Consider the following 19845-nt stretch of genomic DNA (forward strand, 5'->3'; position numbering starts at 1 on the left):
TTAAATTTCCACAGTATAAAAACACCAAAATTTATAAGAGACTGAAGTAGATGGTAATATTGTCAGATATGCCAGCAAACAATCCATTGACAACACATGTTAGGAATCAGTCCATTACAATTAGTCAAGAACAATGCCAGAAGATGATGGGACTGGGTAAGAACAAACAAACAAGCACAAAGGACGGGACAAGAGAAGTACTGAAGGTTCAGAAAATGTTCCCATCAATTTTGTATGTAAAAAAACACTTTGATGAAGAAACCCAGAGTTTTTGCAACAATCTCAGCAATCGTAATATAGTGAACTCATTTTACACAATAACAAAAAGTGCTGCTATAAGCTGAACATCAGCTGTCAGTTTGTCAGGAAATGATCCTTCATAGCAAAGTAAAATGCAGTTATACAGGGAAGGAAAGCAAATTTTTGCAACCCAGATTTACCTCAAGAAAATCGAGGATATTGGCATATCTTGTTCCGAATTATGCTGTATACAGAACATTGCAAATTGAAGTTGGTTGTTCAAACTTTGCTTAATTTTGCAACCCACTAGTATATATCCCAACACAATTTGGTGATGGCAGGGCTGCATATCCCATTGATACACATTTCATATACTTTTCACCTACTAAATTTTTTTGTGGCCAGGCTAACTGTAGATGCTTTCCATCAGTCCTATACCTTATGCCATGACTTCTGGGTGCATAGAGTTAAAGGTCATAGATGCCATTATGAACACCAAGTCTGCCCAATGTGTAACAGTTTCACCAGTAAATTTTAAGTCAGAGCCATGGTATCTGAATGAAAGATAGCGCTTCTTTAAAAGTAGGTGTTTAGTACTGATTTAAAGACCTCAGCACCTGAATTAATCCCACCTAACTGAGATGCCTATATTAGCAGTCACTTGAGGCTTTCTCAGTATTGAGTGAAGTGAGAATAGGCAGCATTGTGGTGAATCAAGCTGAATTTAACTTTTGAAGGTGCCTATTGCATATTCAGGAAGATGTTAACCTCCTATGTCAGTTGCGTGCTTGAAACCTGGATGGGACAAATGTAGGACCAAGTGGGCCAAAGTTATTGTAGGCAAAGTTCTAGCAAAAAGAAAATTAAGTGAAATGTTGTGGAATAATACATTGGCGATGCAACAGAACCTCCTGGCAGCAGAACCCTGTGACTCATCAGAATAACTAAAAATGGATTGCAATACAGGAAAGTGAAGGGACTGTTGAAATAGAGGAATAATAATGATTTTTCAAAGGAAAAGAAATTATTGCTATTTATTCAATTCAGGGTAATGTGAAAGAGTGAAGATTTGTACTGTTCTAGCAGGTCAATTCATGATCAAAGCCTTTTAATGCAACAGATCCCTTCACAAAATTTATTTTTACTAAAAAAGCTAATGTGTCAAAAGACTATGATACCAAGCAGCCAAACAAACCAAAGATGTATTTTCAAAGTCTTTTAGATGTATTTTCAAAGTCTTTTATGTTCTTATATTTTCACTCCCCAGCAGATAACTATGTTCTCTTACCTCTGCCAAGTTCGTGCAGATCATATTCTTTTATTTCATCTTTATTTGTTACTAAATTTTCCTAAAGTTTGCCTTTTGCTTTCAGTACCTTTTTAGAAGCTTCTTGCTGTACACTTTAAGTATATGGGACACACCCTTTCCAATTCTCTCCCTGGTCCCAGCAGAGTGGAGCAGAAAGTTCGCAGCACAAATGCTAAATGTCTCTTTCATACCATCTTCTGAGAAGAAAGGCCATCAGTGGCGCAACCTCCACATCCAAAGTGTCATTAATTGATTTGGCAGATGATCTCCCAGGAATGCCAAGTCTTTTCATTGCAGAATCTGTAGTACATGTAATTTTAAAATCTTCCATGCATTCTTCCAAATTCAGTACTGCATTGTGGCACAGTAAATAGCTGTGATCCGAAATGCATTACAGTTTTTTTACAGATTGAAAATACAGAAATAAAGAAAAAAAAAGATATCATACAGTCTGGACTCCAGTTTTTTAGAGCATTGGCATACTTTTTACTCTAAATCTTAATACTTCCCTACCAGCCTGCATGATTCATGGCTTTGTTGCTCTGTTCTGTTTTGACACTTGTCTGGCCCATATTAAGATGCTTTGAGAATGTACCATGATCTCTCATTTCACTGAAACATCACAGAATGCACAAAGGCCAAAGCAAAAGATGGGGTATAAGAAGGTCCATATTTAGCTGCTTCACTTATCTTGGCACACATACCCTGTTCTCTTTTCCCCACCTCACACTAGTGATGAGATCTCCCTGACAAGCTATCAGTTTGTTAAAGACAAGAATGAACACTGAAGTATGAACACAAGAATGAACACAAGAAGTATGTACAAATGAAGATTAAGAAGTAATAATGAGTATTCCTACCAAATATTTGCTAGTGATCGGGCACGGGAGCTGTTTAAGTTCAAGCCAAAGCAGGATTCTCAAATTAGGGGTATCATAGGCCTGATCCTGTAAACATGGTGAAAGTACAGCAAAATGTATAACCAGGGTATGCTTTTGTACTGTACACTAATAATGAAACTATTCTGCGAGGTGAGTGTGACGCAGGCTCTTTCCTGAGGGAGGGCATAGGCTGGATCCAGGCCACCCATGTGCCTAGCAAAAAGTCCTTTTCTGCTGAGTTCCTTGGTTTCAGCTCCTCTTCCCACAGCTATTTTATTTGGTATAAAAGTATTCTGAAGTGGGAGTTTGTACCTGTTCCTTAGGTTGACTTAGAAAACCAGTTTCTTGTTTGGTCTTAAGCAGGCAGTAAGTGACTCCAAACTCAAATCACTTCCAGGATCTCGCTGTCTTTTCGTTGATGGGATACCTTCATGAAAACTCTTCTGTATTAAGGGATGACAGGGTAAAAAACAGATCCCAGGAACACATACACCTCTCTATCTCCCCAAGGTGGCTTTTTTTGGACCTTCTGGGACAGTTCAGGCTGTAGTGAAGGGATATTCAGTGGTCTCATTGGTAGAGACTGACATGGAAATTCATGTCCAAGCCATTCTGATTTTAATGGTTGCCAGTCACTTACTACTTCATTTGGGATTTTCTCAAAGTCCTGATCCTATTTTTTTTCACTGAAGTAGGCAACATTTCAGAAAAGTTTTAAGGAAGGCTTTTGGGATAATTGGTAATGGCATTGTCTGTTTTTCAAGGTCAAGGCAGAAGTTATTAAAAGTAGGAATTTCATTTAAGGAATGGATGGCATATATTTTTAAGTGATAAGCCCATAGGATGCTAAATATGTCCTCCTGGAAATTTAAAAAATTTAAACTATCATTACTCTGTTCTGTTCTGCGGTTGCAAGCACTGGTGCCAGAATTTTTTTATGCCTGTGGTAACAAAATCTCTCTCCCTCTCCCTTTGCCCTCAGCCAGCCTTCCCAGACCAGTAATTACAACTGATTTTAGGAGGGGGCCTTTTAAACTTGGTGTATATACACTTGTGTATACACATATATAAATCTGTATACAGCACGGTGGTTATTACCTCACTGGGCTTGGTCTTCAAAGTCTTCCATTTAGGGAACAGACAAAAGTGTCCTCCATGAAAAGATGACTTTTTAAAAAACTGAAGCACTAAGTCCGCTTTACAAATATTTTGAGGAAAATCTGGACATTACCTCTTCATAGTGAGTTATTCCTGCTTTATACAGTTCTTCTGCATGCATTCTGTACGGGAAAATGTCATTGTCATCAACAGAAGCACCACATGAGGAATACATCTGGCAAATGAATGTTTCTCATATGTAGGATTTATTACAATTTTTTAATTCTATAAAATTTCAAAAACCTGTTTCAATACTCACTGCAGTCAATGGAAAGACAGTTATTTACTCCTGTGGGCTTCAGATCAAGACGCAGTGTTGGGAAATGAGTGTACTAAAGCCCATTAACACAGAATTGTTTTTTAGACTTGGCATTTTTAAATAATCTTCTCTTTGTTTTTTGAGCCACATGGTTCATGCTCAATAAAAAGACATTATACTGTTGTACATGCTGTAACTGAACCAACAACTTAAGTTGCACTGTAACTAAATCATAACCTTTGGACAAGTTACAAGGAAAATGTATTTGCTTTATTGATTTTTAGTCTCTTCTGCACTGATTGATCATTTACTTTAAATACAAAGACTGAAACAAGGATATGTAAATACATAGTTCTTTAGTCTGACTAAATGTCATATACAGCAAAATTATCTTCTGTGACTTTACATAATAAGCGATTTAATTTATTCCTTCATTATCACTTTTTGCCAATATTTCAATACAGTAGTAGTAAGAAACTAGTTTTATTAATATTTTTGTTACGGAGTTAGATAGGGACATGCTCTGATTTATGTGAATTTTTTCTAATATAACCTGTATTGTAGTAGCAGCCAGAAGTCTGAGCCAGACTGGGGGAAAAGGTGTCATAGGTATGTTACAGACTTATTGGAAAAGAGGCTCTTTTCCTGGTAACACTGCAGTCTAAATTAGGATAGTTGCATTGACTACCTCTTTGTTCTCTTTGTTCTCTACAAAATTATTCTCTAATTTTATTGAGATTAAACATATGGTGCTGTTTCTGCTGTTTGATTAACTGCAACATTTTTGAAGAGAAGAGAAATCAAAGAGATTTCAAATTAGCTGTGAAAATGCTTGCCCTGCAGTTCTTTAACAAATATTTGAACAAACTTTTATAAGGAATTTGAAGGAAATGATATCATGTGTTTCTTTAGGCACTGTCATCAATCCAAAACAATAACCGTAGGAAAATCTGTAGAATCATATATTGTTCTTTAACAACAAAGCCTATCTCCATGGCAAAGAGTGTTGCGCAAGGAAGGGTATTTTAGCTCAGGAGCACTCCATACTAACAAGGACCATAAAGCTTCCAGGCAGAGCTGGCTTACACTCAGCTTGCTCTTGGTATCTGCAAAGAATCTCAGGGCTTTTGCGTGTGTCCACGTAAATACGCACATACATACCATATGTGGGAAATTGTCTGAGAAGAAGTGCTGGTCAGCGTGGATTGGACAGTAACATATTGCTGCTCTCAGAAAACCCTTTTACAGGTAGCACTATAAACAATGTGTCGTTATTATTTGATATCATTTTATGGACATTGAACAGATGTCTGTGCCTTTAAAACCTGGTATAAAACATTATAATAATATTCAGAAATAAAAAAGGCAGGCATTCTTAAACAAAAGTCATTCTACATTTTGTTCTTATCTCCAAACCCAACATTAAGAGATCACATAAATAGCTGATTTAGAGGGAAGTTAAACTCAGATGACAAGTTGCATGATGGAGCTCAGAAATGGTATTTGTTTGAACTCATAACTATCCATCCTTCTGTAATGTAGATAAAGCATCCAACAAAAAAATAAAAGGAAAAAAAAAGGCATAGGTTCCTTCCCAGTCTACTGTTACTCTCAGGTGCTCTTTATGCCGTGTGATCATATACTGTGCTCCTTATATCAGGTTTACTACTGTTGTGTCTATCTGATAACTATTTGTTCAAATGCATGATCCTAGAAAAGCACTGCCACATATTCATTTCATTATACACATACATGTCAAAAGTGGTGCATTTTCAGCACTGAACCTGGGCAAGCACATCAGAGACTTTTAAATAGTGAAAAAAAAGCATTACTCTCATCTTCCCAAGATGCTGCTTTATGAAAATCCTCTTTACTATTCTTCAGTTTCCTCTTATTATCTGAGACAAATGTTTGGATGTTGTCCCTGCTTCAAGAAATTATAGATATCTCCTCTTGAAGGGAAGAACAAATGCAAATTATATGATGACCACAGTTTGATTATAAACTAACAGGGGACTGAACTTGTTGTTGTTGTTGTTAAAAAAAGACCTGGGAGGAAAATTAAGTTTGAATCATTAAACTGGCATCATAGGTTAGGAAAGAAAAGCAGGAAGAGATATAAAACATGGAAAATATGCCAGAAATTGAGGACAAATATTGTTGTGGCCATTTTGGAGGACAAAACCTATGCATCTTGTCGTTCGAATAATGGTTCACAAACAGAGCTTTTGCTTAAGTTGGAACTTTCTACAATCTAATAGTCTCATCTGCATTGTGTGTGTAGTATTTGAAACTTCTCGTCTTACATAATAAAATTACAGATTTTTTTTACATAGCACAAGGCATTCCGATCAATTCTCATTTTCATATTATAAATACTACTTGTTGAATGAACATGCTTACATTGTTATATTAATCTTATTATACAGAGAACTTTTCAAACTATGCAAGCAGTTTAGCCCTCTCTGGTTAGTGACTCACGTATGAACTTACCCTCTTTCCCTTCAGAATTATTCCAATCTGTAAACGAAAGAAAAAAAAAGGGAGTGGTGGAAAACTTTAATTTCAGGCTACATGTTGTTCATGAACTGTTTGTTTAACTCTGTTTGTATTGGTTGGGTTGATATCTGTGTCACATGATAATTTTTTTCCTTCACGATTGGAAGCTAAGACTGAATCACAAAACAGTTACTAGTGACTAACAGCAATCACTCTTATTTTTATTATCTGGTCACAATAGCAGTTGAGAAACTTTTTAGTCCCAAACGTTTTCAGAGTGACCCGGCAATTGTCAGCTTTCTCAGAATGGAGAATGTGATTGAGAATGAACTAAACTGGCCGTGTCCATTCACACACGCAGGTATTCACTGATATGTACATCTATTTGCCACAGACCGATTTTTCAAATGATAGCTTTCCTGTCTCAGGTATTTCACCAACAGTAGCTTGTAAGTGCAATTTGATGACGTTCTCATATACAGTGAAGTGACGTAAGTTATAGGTACAAGTCCTGTTTGCACAAGCAAATCCTGCAGGAAAGAATTTACATCAATGACAATGCAAAATCCATTGTGCCTCGGCTTTTGAAAGTGGAAACCCCCCGGGAAGTTGGTCCTGAATGATTTTCTGTTAACTACCTGTTAATTATCCTTTCTAACTACAGTCACCCGGTGACTAGTATTGTTTGCCTCCAGTAAACATCCCAACAGAAGCTCTTAATGAGTACCTAAAGATGCCCTGTACCAGGAAAGAGATCATAACCCGGGTGAATGAGTGCCTCAGCTCTCCTGGCACTATGGATCCTTGAGGACGGTTGTTTAAAATCTGGTTGCAAGCCGCGTAAGCTGCATTTTTTTAATATATATTTGTGGCTCTGCCCTCACAAATCTATGATTCATGACAGGAATGCAGCTTGGATCTCCTGCAATGTAAGCAGCTGCAGATACTTCAAATACTTGGGTACATGTGATCCAGTAGCTTGCTATAAATTTGCCCCTAAAAATAAAGTAACAAGTGATTGAACAGTGATAGGAATTCAACACGGCAGTGAGTGAATGGAATGCACAAGTCCTTACCTCAGAACCTTTTATTACGGCAATTGCTATAATTAAAACCAAAACGAAAAAAGAAACACCCTAGAATACTATCTTTGAAGCAGCTTACCACAAGATTCCTTTAAAGGTTTTTTTTATACTGTTGGACACTGAAAAAAGGTATTTGCTGGTATGCAATGTCACTGAGCATGATATTTATGTTGTTACATCATCTAAGAGTCAACTGCATTTCCACTTTCCACAAGTTACTGAACTAGTTAGGTTTCAAATTTCCCCTAAGTTCTTATCATGTGAACGAAATAGCCAGGCATCAACCCTGAGCTTTTGATACTGAAACGATATTTTGCTGTATGATTTGCTTGGAGACTGAAAGATTGCAGGGTAAACAAAAGAATTCCTACTAACAACAACCAGCTTTGGATCCATCTCTGATGACTGAAAGTCCCAGGTTTTGTAGTCTCTTATGTGTGGGTTTCTCATTTATTTGCTCTCATTTTAAGACTGACACTGCCTGTGTTTGGCAATCCACATAGGATGAAACAGTATGTCAGCATCTCTCTGAGTTGATACTTCCATGTCATCCCAGTTTTCAAATACAGTTTTAATATAAAATGTTGGAAGATATGGAAAATTTTAGAAGAGAGACTTCACGGTCAAATCATGTAATTAGATCCCATTAGCAAATCTCAGAATAGCTAACTGGGGACTTGGTTGGGAATTTCAGCCTAGAGGCCAAAGAGTAAATGAGAATTGGATTTAGCTACGCTACAAATCTCATTCCTAGAAGTGATTCTTTCTTTCGCTAGGAGACTCATCAGGGGAGCTGTATAGCCTCCTGCCTACACGTTTCCTCTTCTGCAGGCCTTTTGTTTCTGCTGTTGTCCTATTCCTATCTTACCCATGCACAGAAAGAACAAAGGTGCAAAACTGCCACTTTTGAAAGGCAGCATATTAGACCCAGGTTTTTCAAGTACCTGTGTGCCTCTCCTCGGAGTGTGAGGTGGCTGAACATGAACGCCTATCTTTATTTGTATAAAAGCTGGGCATTTGCTCTGAGCTGGTCTCCCAGGCTCCCTCTTCATCAAGAGAAAGATGAAGGCACCTCCAGAAGGTACAACTAGTGTGTTAGAGATTGAATCAGGGAGGAATGCCAAAGGAAAAACAGACTGAATGTTTAAAAACAGTGCTATTTCCTGAAGTCTTTGTTGAGTTAATTATAACTCAGTTCTTACACTGACAAAACTAATTCTGAAGCTGATTTGTTTAAAAACATATCTGCCTTGATACAGCATGTCCGATTTTCTTTTTTTTTTCCCTGAAGCTCTGCTTTTATCTCAGTAAAATCTATGTATTACAGTACAGTAGCAGTATTGCACTACTACTTCAAATAAACATAATATCTTTTTTGCTGTGAAGCACCCTGTTCATGTGTCTCCATCAAGTGTGCTTTGTATCTCCCTCTTTAAAGATACAAAAAAAAGGGGGGGAAAAAAACAGTGTTTATTTTGCTCTTGAATTCTGCACTAGCTGTTTAATATGTTTCTTATGAATTACCATTAAGAAAGGATTCCGCATTTAAAAGGAAGCTTATGAGGATATAGGTAAGTGTGAGTGTGGTCTTTTCAGAAGAATGTTTGATTGAAGACCTGTTTTTGGACACAAGGTAAGGAAAAAGATTACTTAACCTCACTTGAATAAGTGGAGATTAAAGGTTAAAAGCTTTAAAGCTTTAAAATGCATTAGCAACAGAACAGTAAATACAATCCATGGAGACATGGAGGAATTAGCAAAACAAATGTTAAACTAAGAAATGCACTCTAAGATTCACTGGAATCTCCACACTAAGTCTGAATGCAGAGCACATTTAAATGTTTCACTGGCTGTTTTAAAATTGTCTTTATATTCCTTATATTGGCTCTAATGGAGATGATACTGAATCTTGCATGAGGTACGCAAGCAAGTTTTGTGTAGATCTTTCTATGTTTTAGCCTCCCTGGAGTTTTGGAGTTTTAAAGTGTGATTTTTACCATATACCTCATTTAACCTATTGAACATTGTTTGCGTTTGTACTGCTTATGTATCAACAATGTAGTCACAATCCTGTGCAGAAAATTCCTGTACAGTATTAGGGAAAACAAAGTTACCGGCATCAGTGATGTAACCTTATTGTATTGTAGACACAATATAATTTTTTATGAGTACAACATCTGCTTAATAACAGTATTTGACTTAGATATCTGTATTTTAACATGTATCATGGATACCTTCAACAAATGCATTGGTTCTCTGTTTACCTTGCACAGCTCAACAAACTGATTCTTACAGTTCGGTAAACCCCACAAACAACGTGCTGAACACTTTGTGAAAACACAGCTACCTCCACAAAGAAGAGTGGTGATCCCAGGCAGGGCATACTGCAACAGCCTAATTGTAAAGTAGGGAAGCTGTGTATCAACAGGGAGTTGAGAAACGGTTGAACAAAAAGTAAAAATGACATTTTTAACTGTTTCCACTATTGAAATATATAGAAGCACCCGAGGTTTCAACAGGACTCCCAAACTGGCAGTCCCCAACCAAGGCAGCCAAAATCAACACCTCTACTTGATTTTTTGCACAAAGGGCAAAATCCTACTGAAGATGGGTGCCTGATGGAAGTCTTGTGCTTGTAGATGCAGCAGATTTGGCATTGGCCACAGAGTGGGTGAAATCCTGCCCCCACAGAAGTCAATGGCAAAATTTTGATCCACTTCAGTCAAGTGAGGACATGTTTATAGGTGAGAATACAGAGCAGAGAACAGTCAAAGATTTAAAAACTCAGGTTATATTCATTACCCTGTGAATGGAATTATAATGTGATATTGAAAAGTATGGGATATTAGCAATATGTGGTAATTTTTATTAGTATGAACAACACCTTTCTAAAATTTGGCTTCTTAAGGATTCCAGTTAATATGTAACAAATTACTCTCATTGCAGAATGTTCAGATATAAGAGCTTCTCAAGACTGACTGAACTTATTTTGAACTTTTATTTTCATTTAAACTCTCCATTAAGGAATTTGGGAGGCTGAGCAGGGGAGAAAGGCATTTGTTTAGATTCTGCTTTTAATAAAGTTTTAACACTTTGATATCAGTCTCTGATTAAATGCAGCATCCCGCATTCCAGAGTGAAGTGAGGCTATTTGCTCCTCCTCTCCTCCGCCCAACGCATATCTTACTTGTGTCTTTTAAGCAGAGCCTCTGATTCAGCCTAATTATTGTCATTAAGAGCAGTTTTCTGCAGAGCAACATTCCTTGCTGTGGCCTTTCCTTCTCAACTCAATAAAGGATTATCCTAAGCCCCAGTCTAATAATCCTATTTCCAGTTACATTGGGGGGGGGGGGGGGGAGGGTGCCACATTCTCTGTGCCCACATTCTGTGTTTGAAGCTTGACTCAAAATAATGGATTTTCCTGGTGTTTAGCAAGTTACTCTGTGAAATGCCTAACGATGGGATTCGTCTGCAATATAGATGCCTGCATCTAAGCAAGTCCTGGTTCCTTTTATAGTCAATAGATATCAATAGACACTCTGAGTGTGTGATTCATCCCATCTCAAGATAGACGCCTAAATTAGGTCAGGTGACTCACTCCCTGGAAGTACTTATTGACTATAAAGGGAATCTGAATGACGAACTCAAAGATTTTTAAAGCGATTTTTAAAGTGAGGTGAGATGAAACTTATTCTGCATGCTTCGTATCTTCTGGCACAACGTTTTCGTGACCCTTCTGCTCCTTGAACAGTTATTCTTGCTGTATTTACACCCAGATGCTTCACAGAGCTTGCTACCGTTTTCCAGCTCTCTCCTGTGAAACCCAGTCACCAGCTTTCGTTTCAATTCCTCCCACCTGGGAAGATACCCCTCAAGCCTTATCAGTCTTCTTTTCCCTGAACACTTAATGACTCCATTATCTGTCCTTCCTTGTGTAGTACCACGCAGGACTTCAGCCCTGGTATCAACTTTTATTTCATCTTTTCATGCTTGTTTCCTGAGGCAAGTTCTTCTTTTTCTTAACTCACCTTCAATTCAAAGAAAGAAAACCTGTTTCTTCACTTAATATTATGAAATGTTATAGAATTTCAAAGTTCCATAATATTAAATCATAATTAATAAGAAATAATTTATTTTTTTTGTTTGTTTGATTTACATTACGAGTTTTCATCGGACTTTTCGCTGGTTACAGTAACTCGCCCTGTATGTGGCTTTCTAGCTATGTTAATTTGGTCCTACCTCCCTCTCCAGCTCTGCTGTTATTCATCAGGGAAATCCCAGTGGAACTTGTATTTGTATTTTCAAAAATAAATAATAGGTTTGAATTTTGGCCAAAGTCTTCCTCCAGTAGTGAGCAAGAGAGTTGCTGACTGAGAGTCTCTATCTCTCATGTGGTCACATAAATTAGAGTCCTGATCAACGATGACAAGCATTCTGCTAGCTAGACAAACATTAATCTGGTTAACTCCCCTTCTTCCCACTCCTTCCTGACACAGAGGAAAGAAGTGCCTTTGGAGAAAGTTTGAGATGTGTAGGCTGATTTTTTTGTAGCTATAATGCGGCAAGGGGGCTCCAAACACCTTTGGGAGTTCATGAAAATTCCAAGCAGAAAAAAAACAAGCTACATGAAGAATAAAAGACTGCCTTTCTTGCTTTTTTTCTTGTATAAGAAATAATTAAAATAATTACTTTTGTTGCTTATGAACTTTTGAAAAATATTTTTTTCACACATTGACACAAATCTTTAAATCTGAAAGTGTGAGATTCTCAGTTCTTTTAATGTAACTTCCATTAAAATAATTTTGCTTTCACCTATATGAATAAAATGAGCAACCATGTCAAGTCTTAAAAGATAAATCTTATTAACCATACTGCGCTGACAGACCTGTACTGTTTTCAGGTGCTGACCTAGTACTGTCCCCAAGTGCTCCACTGTGTCATTGGACATACATGTTCCTATTGGTGCTGTTTGCCACACTGCAGTGGGCAATGCAGAACTGTGCAATATAGCCCCAAAGTTTTACTGCAAAACCCAGGTGGAGGATGTGGTCTTCCACGAGCTCACCTGACTTTCAAGATCCAAACAATGGAAAGAAACTTTTCCTGTAGAAAACAAACTTATTTAGATAATAAATCGAATCGCTACATTTAGGATGAGACTCTTATGCTTTTGTTTGTATTTAGTAGCAGTTCCTTCAGATACTTAACTGACAGTGTTATTCAGGATGCATTCCTCATACTTAATATAATGATGCACACCCTGTGGATAGTTTCTTGTAACTTAGGAGGCAGAGAAAGCATCAGGAGGTGAAGTCTCCTGAAGTCCTTTATTTATCAGGCATGAGTGTTTGCAATTGCTTCACTCCCTTTAATGGTTCCACAGACTCCTTATCAGGGGCTCCATACAGCTATTGTCTTCATTACCCATTTAAATCACAAAGTGATGCTGGTGCTCTATAAAAGGCTGAAACCCAAGGTGGTGTACTCTTCAGCCTGCCCCATTTGTCACATATTTCTATCTGACCTGATTTTATAAGTACCTTTCCACCAAGGGTGCTTTGATTATATATTTTTTTTTTTTATGCTAGGGGAGTGTTTTGAAGATTCCATATACAGTTGACTTCAGGAATGAAAGGCTATTGTTTTAATCCAGAAGGAGTTTATATAAAGGACAAGAAAGGGAAAATATTCTTGAAAAAACAACCCCCTCCTCTTAAGTTGTGTATCTTGGAGCAGAGGAAACACAATCAGGATCTTCTGTTTTGATTAGCAAAAAAAAAAAAATATTAGCAAGGCAAAGTTCATGGTATTTGTCTAATTTTCATAGCTCATTACAGATGTTATGCAAAACTGAGAACTGCCACCAGCAAATGCCCAGAAATTGTATAGACACTATATTTTAAAAGAGTAAGATACAAGGTTTTCTGCAGGATAAATTTCAGTTATTTAGGTTTGAATTAGGCTATGCAAAAAAAAAACCCAAAACCCTAAAAAACCAACACAAACCCCCTCCAAAACCCAATACCCACAGCTTTCCATTATTCCATTCTGAAATATTGTCTTGTTTAATAATATTTTCTCTGCCTTCTTTTCCTCTTTTCTCAAAAGCAGAGACATTAGAATCAAATTGATCCTGATATTGAACATCCTATGTGGTCTGTGAAGAAATTGTTGCAATTGTGGCCTTATTTATTGGATCATCCTGGGTCATTTATCTGCTTGTAGCTGCCTGAATTCCTGAGGCACTGGAGAACAGTCTGTTCTCAAAACACCTAATTTCAGCCCTTGAATAAGCCCATTATCGTCTAAGTCATGAGAATACCAAACTGGTAGTTACATAGCTCGTGACAAAAACACAGTTTCTCTTTTATCCCATAGCTCAGGTGTTAGAGCAGTTTTCCTAGAACTTGTGTAGGAGCTATAATAATCATATTCCTACAAAAAAGAGTAATTACACCACCAACATCACCCCTACCACCAGCTGCTGCCATGTTTCAAGAGAAAGTGTGATCCTTGCACTTGAATACTGAAAACTACCATTTTAAAAGCCCACACTCTGCACCTTCCCATTTACAGGTGTGCCAAAGCTTCACAGATCCATTTGGTCAGGACCTTCAAATTTCTGCTTACTTCGAAGTTCTGCAATTATATGCAAACACGGAAAATACATCAGCCTTGATGGAGCAGAGCAGCTTGCTGCTTCTTGTTCATTCTTTCGTCCAGGCCACAGTCAAACCTTAACCAATATCCATCCTCAAGGTGTTTTGGGTAGCCTCATGTCCCCTTATGGATACTATAGGGGCTACTGCTTTCTTCTCAATCCCTAACGGAGAAGACAGAGATTTCACTCTCCCTATTCACAGTTCCTCACCTTTTCTTATTTTTGGGAGAGAGACACTTAAGAACATAAAATCATAGGATAATTTTGGCAGGACTTGACCGCTGGAAGTCCTCTGGTCCAATTCCCTGCCTAAAGCAGGACCAGCTCTGAAGTTCACTGTATTGCTCAGGGCCTTGTTCAGCTGAGAACAACCAATGACCTTCTGAATTCTGCCTTTCAGGTCATCCTTTGCTTGTATTATTCCTTCCCTGTATTCAGAATCAGTTTCCATTTAATATTGTCCTAACACATATATTTCCATCTTTGTGTCATTATCAATTACCAGCTAAAAAGAGGAAATTGCAACCCTTTACATTATTTAGAATTTTCATTACTTCAATTTCTCTCAAGCAATGAACATACACTTTTCATCTTAGTTTATCCTGCGTGAATGAAATAGCTACCAATTTCTGATCATCTTTGTTATATTTTGAACTCCAAAATGTGTTTGCCCAAGAGCTTGTAAACACAATTAACTTATTTATGGTAATGGTTACAATGAATTTTCTATTGAAAGCTCAGCTTTAGAAATTGGCCACCACCCACTTCAATTAAAAAGAAATCAGTTTTAACAGCGTGGATTAAGGCATGCCAAATTTGTCACTTCCATACTTGTGAGATACAGCCTTACTTGCACAAGATCGATGTATGAAAGCTCTGCGTATCTCTTGTAAGAACATAGTATAGGGACAGCCAGACTTAATATGACCATAGATCCTTCTAGCACAGTATCCTGTCACAGACAGTTGCCAATAAAAAGAAGATTCTGGAAGAAAACTGTAAAGAGCAGGGTAACCATTCATGATGACAGACAGGAAAAAGGTCCTTTGGATACTGCTGGAAAGTACCCTGGTTTTCTATTTGGTTAAGTACAGGCATTGTGAAATTCGTTGGGGAAGAAGGGAGCAAAAAATAAACAGAACAGAAGTCAAAAATAAAGAATACTTTATTAACTTTAGGTATTGCACTTGGGAAAGACTACATTTGTCCTAACAGGGTAAAACCAAGTCTGAGTATGGATTGCTCTGGCGAGTCCCACTCCCTTTCTGAAAATCTTTTCCCTCACTTGAGCCCTTCCTCAGTTAGCATGCAGTGTCCTGCACCGCTGCATAATGCTCAAGCTCTTCCTTGCAAGGGGACACTATGTGAAAGGTACAGTTTAAGGGCTTTTTAAAAAATATCTTTGGATTTATAAGTTGTATCATTTCAATATCTCTGCATGTACATATACCCTCTTCAAGAACCAAAATCAATTACTAATGAAGTCAGTGCGATACACTGGGCCTGAATTACTAATAACTGAAGTTTTCCCACAGCCATTCAAAACAGTTCAAGAGTGCTTGGAGTGCACAATTTTTCTCAGCATTTTTTTAATTAGCCTTTGCTTTATTTATTATTTAAATAATTTATTATTATATGCTTAATGCATTTTTCCTGTCCCATGGAATAAGTGTCTTGTTCAAAAGGAAAACCAACTAAAGCAGCTACCTGCAGCTTTGCATGCCACAAGTATACATGTTTCTGAGGCAAAAATCTAAACTCCTTTGGCATACAGTTGATTAATGGCAAGCAAGTACTACTTTGTTTAGGACAAGCCATTTTGATGTGACTAGAAATTTCTTAACTAGGCAGAGAAACCAGCTTTTGTATTTCTTATGGCATTTGCTTTTCATGGATTCTTTCCCAGTAGCTTGGTTATAGATTTATGGGATACTTAATATTTTTGCTTTACATTCCAGAAACAGAAAGCTGATATAAAACAGAGATTAAGATATCAAAACCAATTCTTTCTAATTTTTTTGCATAAACAAAGATAGTCAAGAATTTAGGACAAATTGCAGTTGACTGCAGCAGATTTTTAGAGCATTTATTTTTTTAGTCACTTTGAAGACTAGAGATTTATAAGTGATACCTCAATTAGATCAGGGACTCTATCAATGTACCACAATAAATTTTTATTTAGTAAGCCAACCCTCACTGACATTATTTAGTATCACAGTTCTTTTTGACTCAGGATAGTTTTAAGATGCAGTTGAGCTTCTTTATGGAAGGCATAGCTGAAACAGCAATGCTCTTCAGCCGAAGTAAGTCCATTACCAAGTCACTAGTGTATGATGGAAAGCTTAGCTGAGTATGTCTGCAGTGCACAACATACTCTACAATGCAGATATTTACCCAGGTTTTAAGTGGTGCAGCCACACTAACATCCTTCCACCGCTCTCTGTAGCTCGGAGCAAGCATGGGTATGGCTGGCCTTCACTGTCTTGTATCATGAAGACATGCCTCAGGGGCAAAGGGATTAGCGTACTACGTCTGTGCATAAGAGTGTGAGAAATACCACAGAGAGACAGAGGAGATAGAGAAAACCAGAAAAAATGCCAGAAGCAGCACTGGGAGGTGGCTGGCGAAAGAGGCTCAGGACAGGCTGCAGACCTGCTCTCCCTTGTCTGAGTCCTCCTGAGTGTAGGAAACAGCAGCCTGAGCATTTGTCATAACCAGGAGTGAAACAAGCGTGTAAAAAAGGTGGTTGTGCCCATCATTAATGCTTCATTCAGCGCAACAAAGTGCCAAAATTTCCACAACTGTCTCATCAACAGGGTCAACATTTTGAAATGGAATTGGGAGGGTGCCACAAAGACAAACCAGTCTATTAGTTCAGCTTATGCTGCTTCCTGCTAGTTGTTAATTTTTGAGAATTTTGCCAAAGAAAATTTCGCCAATTATTTCTCGTCGGATTACTCACATTATTTAAATCTTTTAGCTAACCGTCACAATGGAGTTAGCCCTTTCAGTTATTGATTTTGACACCTGTTTTAGAGGGAGTTAATTCAATGGGGTGTGGTGGAATAAAACATGCACACCAAGCTGATTAGATCAGTGCTCAGCCCTGCACACTGTGGTTGTTCTGTTAATTAATCTTGCCATAAAAAAAGTTAGCATGCATACGTTCCTTCTTCAGGCCTGTGTGCAGCTTGCAATGCCATGCTTGTCTCCAGACAAAGGTCTGGTAGTGGCATAGGGAAGTCTTAGGGGGTTGGAAAAGCTTCACCTGGAAGCCTGTCTACGTAACCAGAGTAGCTTGGTTTGCGTTTTCTGGAGTTACAAGTGATGCCAGAGCCTCTTCAAACCTCCACGTGGCCATGTTGAATCTCTCTCCTGAGATGTGATGGAGTGGTCAGAGAGAGCAAGTGATCTCCCACTGCCTTGTCTACCTGTGCGAAGGTCAGCTATCTCCACCGAGTGCTCACTCACCTCTGCCCAAATTCCTCTTGATCAGCACCAAATGGTGGTTCAAAGGGTGCAGGACCAAAGAAAGACTTTGCATAGAGGGGCTAAATAATTAATAAATTATTGATCACTAGGGGCTATCTCCCCTCCACACAACCTACCTGTTATACTTTTTAGAAGACCAGTGTCTCTTGCAGAAAACACTTTTGGAAACAGATCTATAGAGCCTATGACTTAGCAGCACCATAAAACCAACTGTTAGATCTATTAAAAAGGAAAGTCTAATGTTTTTCTTTGAAGAGCCAGTCTTTTTCATTAGAAACAGAAGCAAAGAGGGATTCAAAGGCAGTGACGGTATGGGAAATCCAAATCTGTCTCCCCAGCTACTGAATAAAGGCATGCTCTTCATTTCAGAGGTTTTCTTTTCCTCCAGACTTGATGATTAGGTGCAAGGAAGCCACATGCTGGACTGCAGCCTCCACGTCCTCAATTGCTCGTTCCTTCCACTGGCCTTGAAGTGAGAGCTTTGTCTCTTCTCCCATGGGAGCCAGGTGGTATTTGTCTCACTGACCATTCATCACCTAAAAATTAAAGGCCCAATCTAAATAATTTATCTTGGCTTTCTGCAGTCAATGGAAAGAATGAGACACCTACAAAGGGCAGTTCATCTACCTATCTTAGCCAATTATTGTAGAATAAGATGAATTGCCACTTCCCCATTGACTTCCCCAGAGAGAATCAAGGTGACAAGTTTAGATAAGACAATTAACTTTTAGATGGCAAAAGTAAGGAGAGGAATCTCACCCCACTGGAATCATGGCCTCCAGCAACCATATATTTTTCTAAAAAATGCCTCTTCAGTTGTCAGTGACATTATTTGTTTCTTTTCCTGGTGTAAGTCAGATAATGTCAGAGTCACTGGTATCCCAACTGCGCGCTGCTTCAAGCAATGCAGGATGAACATACACTGGGGTTTCATGGCTGGCATCCAGAACATGGTCTTCATATTAATATCTTTTTTAGTATGACTTTTCTATAGTCTTCTGTTTAGCATGACTAGTACAGCAATTTACAAATATATGCTTTGAAAATCTGTTTTGATTTTTTCTGTTGTTCATTTTTTCCCTCACACATCTGATATAACTCAAATGTGCATGTGCATACATATGTGTATAAATATATATAGAGAGAGAGAATAAATGACATGTGCCTTCCGCAAATGCTTTGCCGTGTTCGCAGTGGAAGTGATTGTTGCCCCATCTCAGGCAAGCAGTAATATGAGAAGAAACTATAAAAGTTAATGACTGTTTCTTTGCCACAAAAAAAATCAGATAGCAAAAGCTGCTTTTCTTCTAATGATCTTTATTATTAATAACCTGCACACTTTTTGAGCTGAGATGTCATTGGAATAGTGATTGAGAATGGAATAGAAAATGTACCAGTAGATAAGGACTGTTTTGTTTCTGAGTAGTTAGAAGTATAGCCAGAAAGGGGAAAAGTTATTCCATGGAAAATGCTGGCTCAGTTTTCTGATGTTAAAATTGCCAGTAATTCCCCATTTCAAGATCTGTAATGTCAAAAGGACAGAGCTTCCTAGAAGTGAATATCTAACAGCACAGCTAATATATATTGCTTTGCTCTTCGTGATGCCTGCCAGGTTTTCAACAATACTTGAAAGGCCAAGCAGGTTTTTTAGATTAAGCGGGGCCAAGATAAGGTTTGGAAATTCCATCATTTTCTTCAAATACTTTTTTTTTTTTTTAACCACTGACTAAGTGGATAAACTGACTTGAGGGTACTTTTCTAGCATGAGGTTTTCTTAGTGGCAACCACATAGGATTGGGATTTGAGAAGCTTTCAGGAACATTACAACAAAAGACAGATCGGAGAGAAATCCCCACTCCCATTTCCCTGGGCAGCACATAATGTATTATTGAATGACTGCTGCCTTCCAAATAGGATTATAGTTAATTGTAATTAATCAGCTTCCATCACCTTTGGGTAAGAACTCTGTCAAGCCTGCAGAACTGTATCTTGTGAATATATATTCAAGGACATTTCAAATGTTCATTATTGATCCAGGGGCCATTAGGAGCTAATCTTTACATATTTTCACACAGTAATAGCTTGTGATGTAACTATAGACTCAGGAATTTTTACATGGTGGCAAGTATTTGTCCAGGAACTCCTGACAATATGGATTTTTATGATATATTTCAAAAGCTCACATACAATTATTTGCACTTCTGCAAATGCACATGCCACAGGTTACACTTCTGATGAAGGAAGGAAGACAAACAAAACGC

The sequence above is a fragment of the Gavia stellata genome, chromosome 1 (genome assembly GCF_030936135.1).
Source record: "Gavia stellata isolate bGavSte3 chromosome 1, bGavSte3.hap2, whole genome shotgun sequence".
Taxonomy (NCBI): Eukaryota; Metazoa; Chordata; class Aves; order Gaviiformes; family Gaviidae; genus Gavia; species Gavia stellata.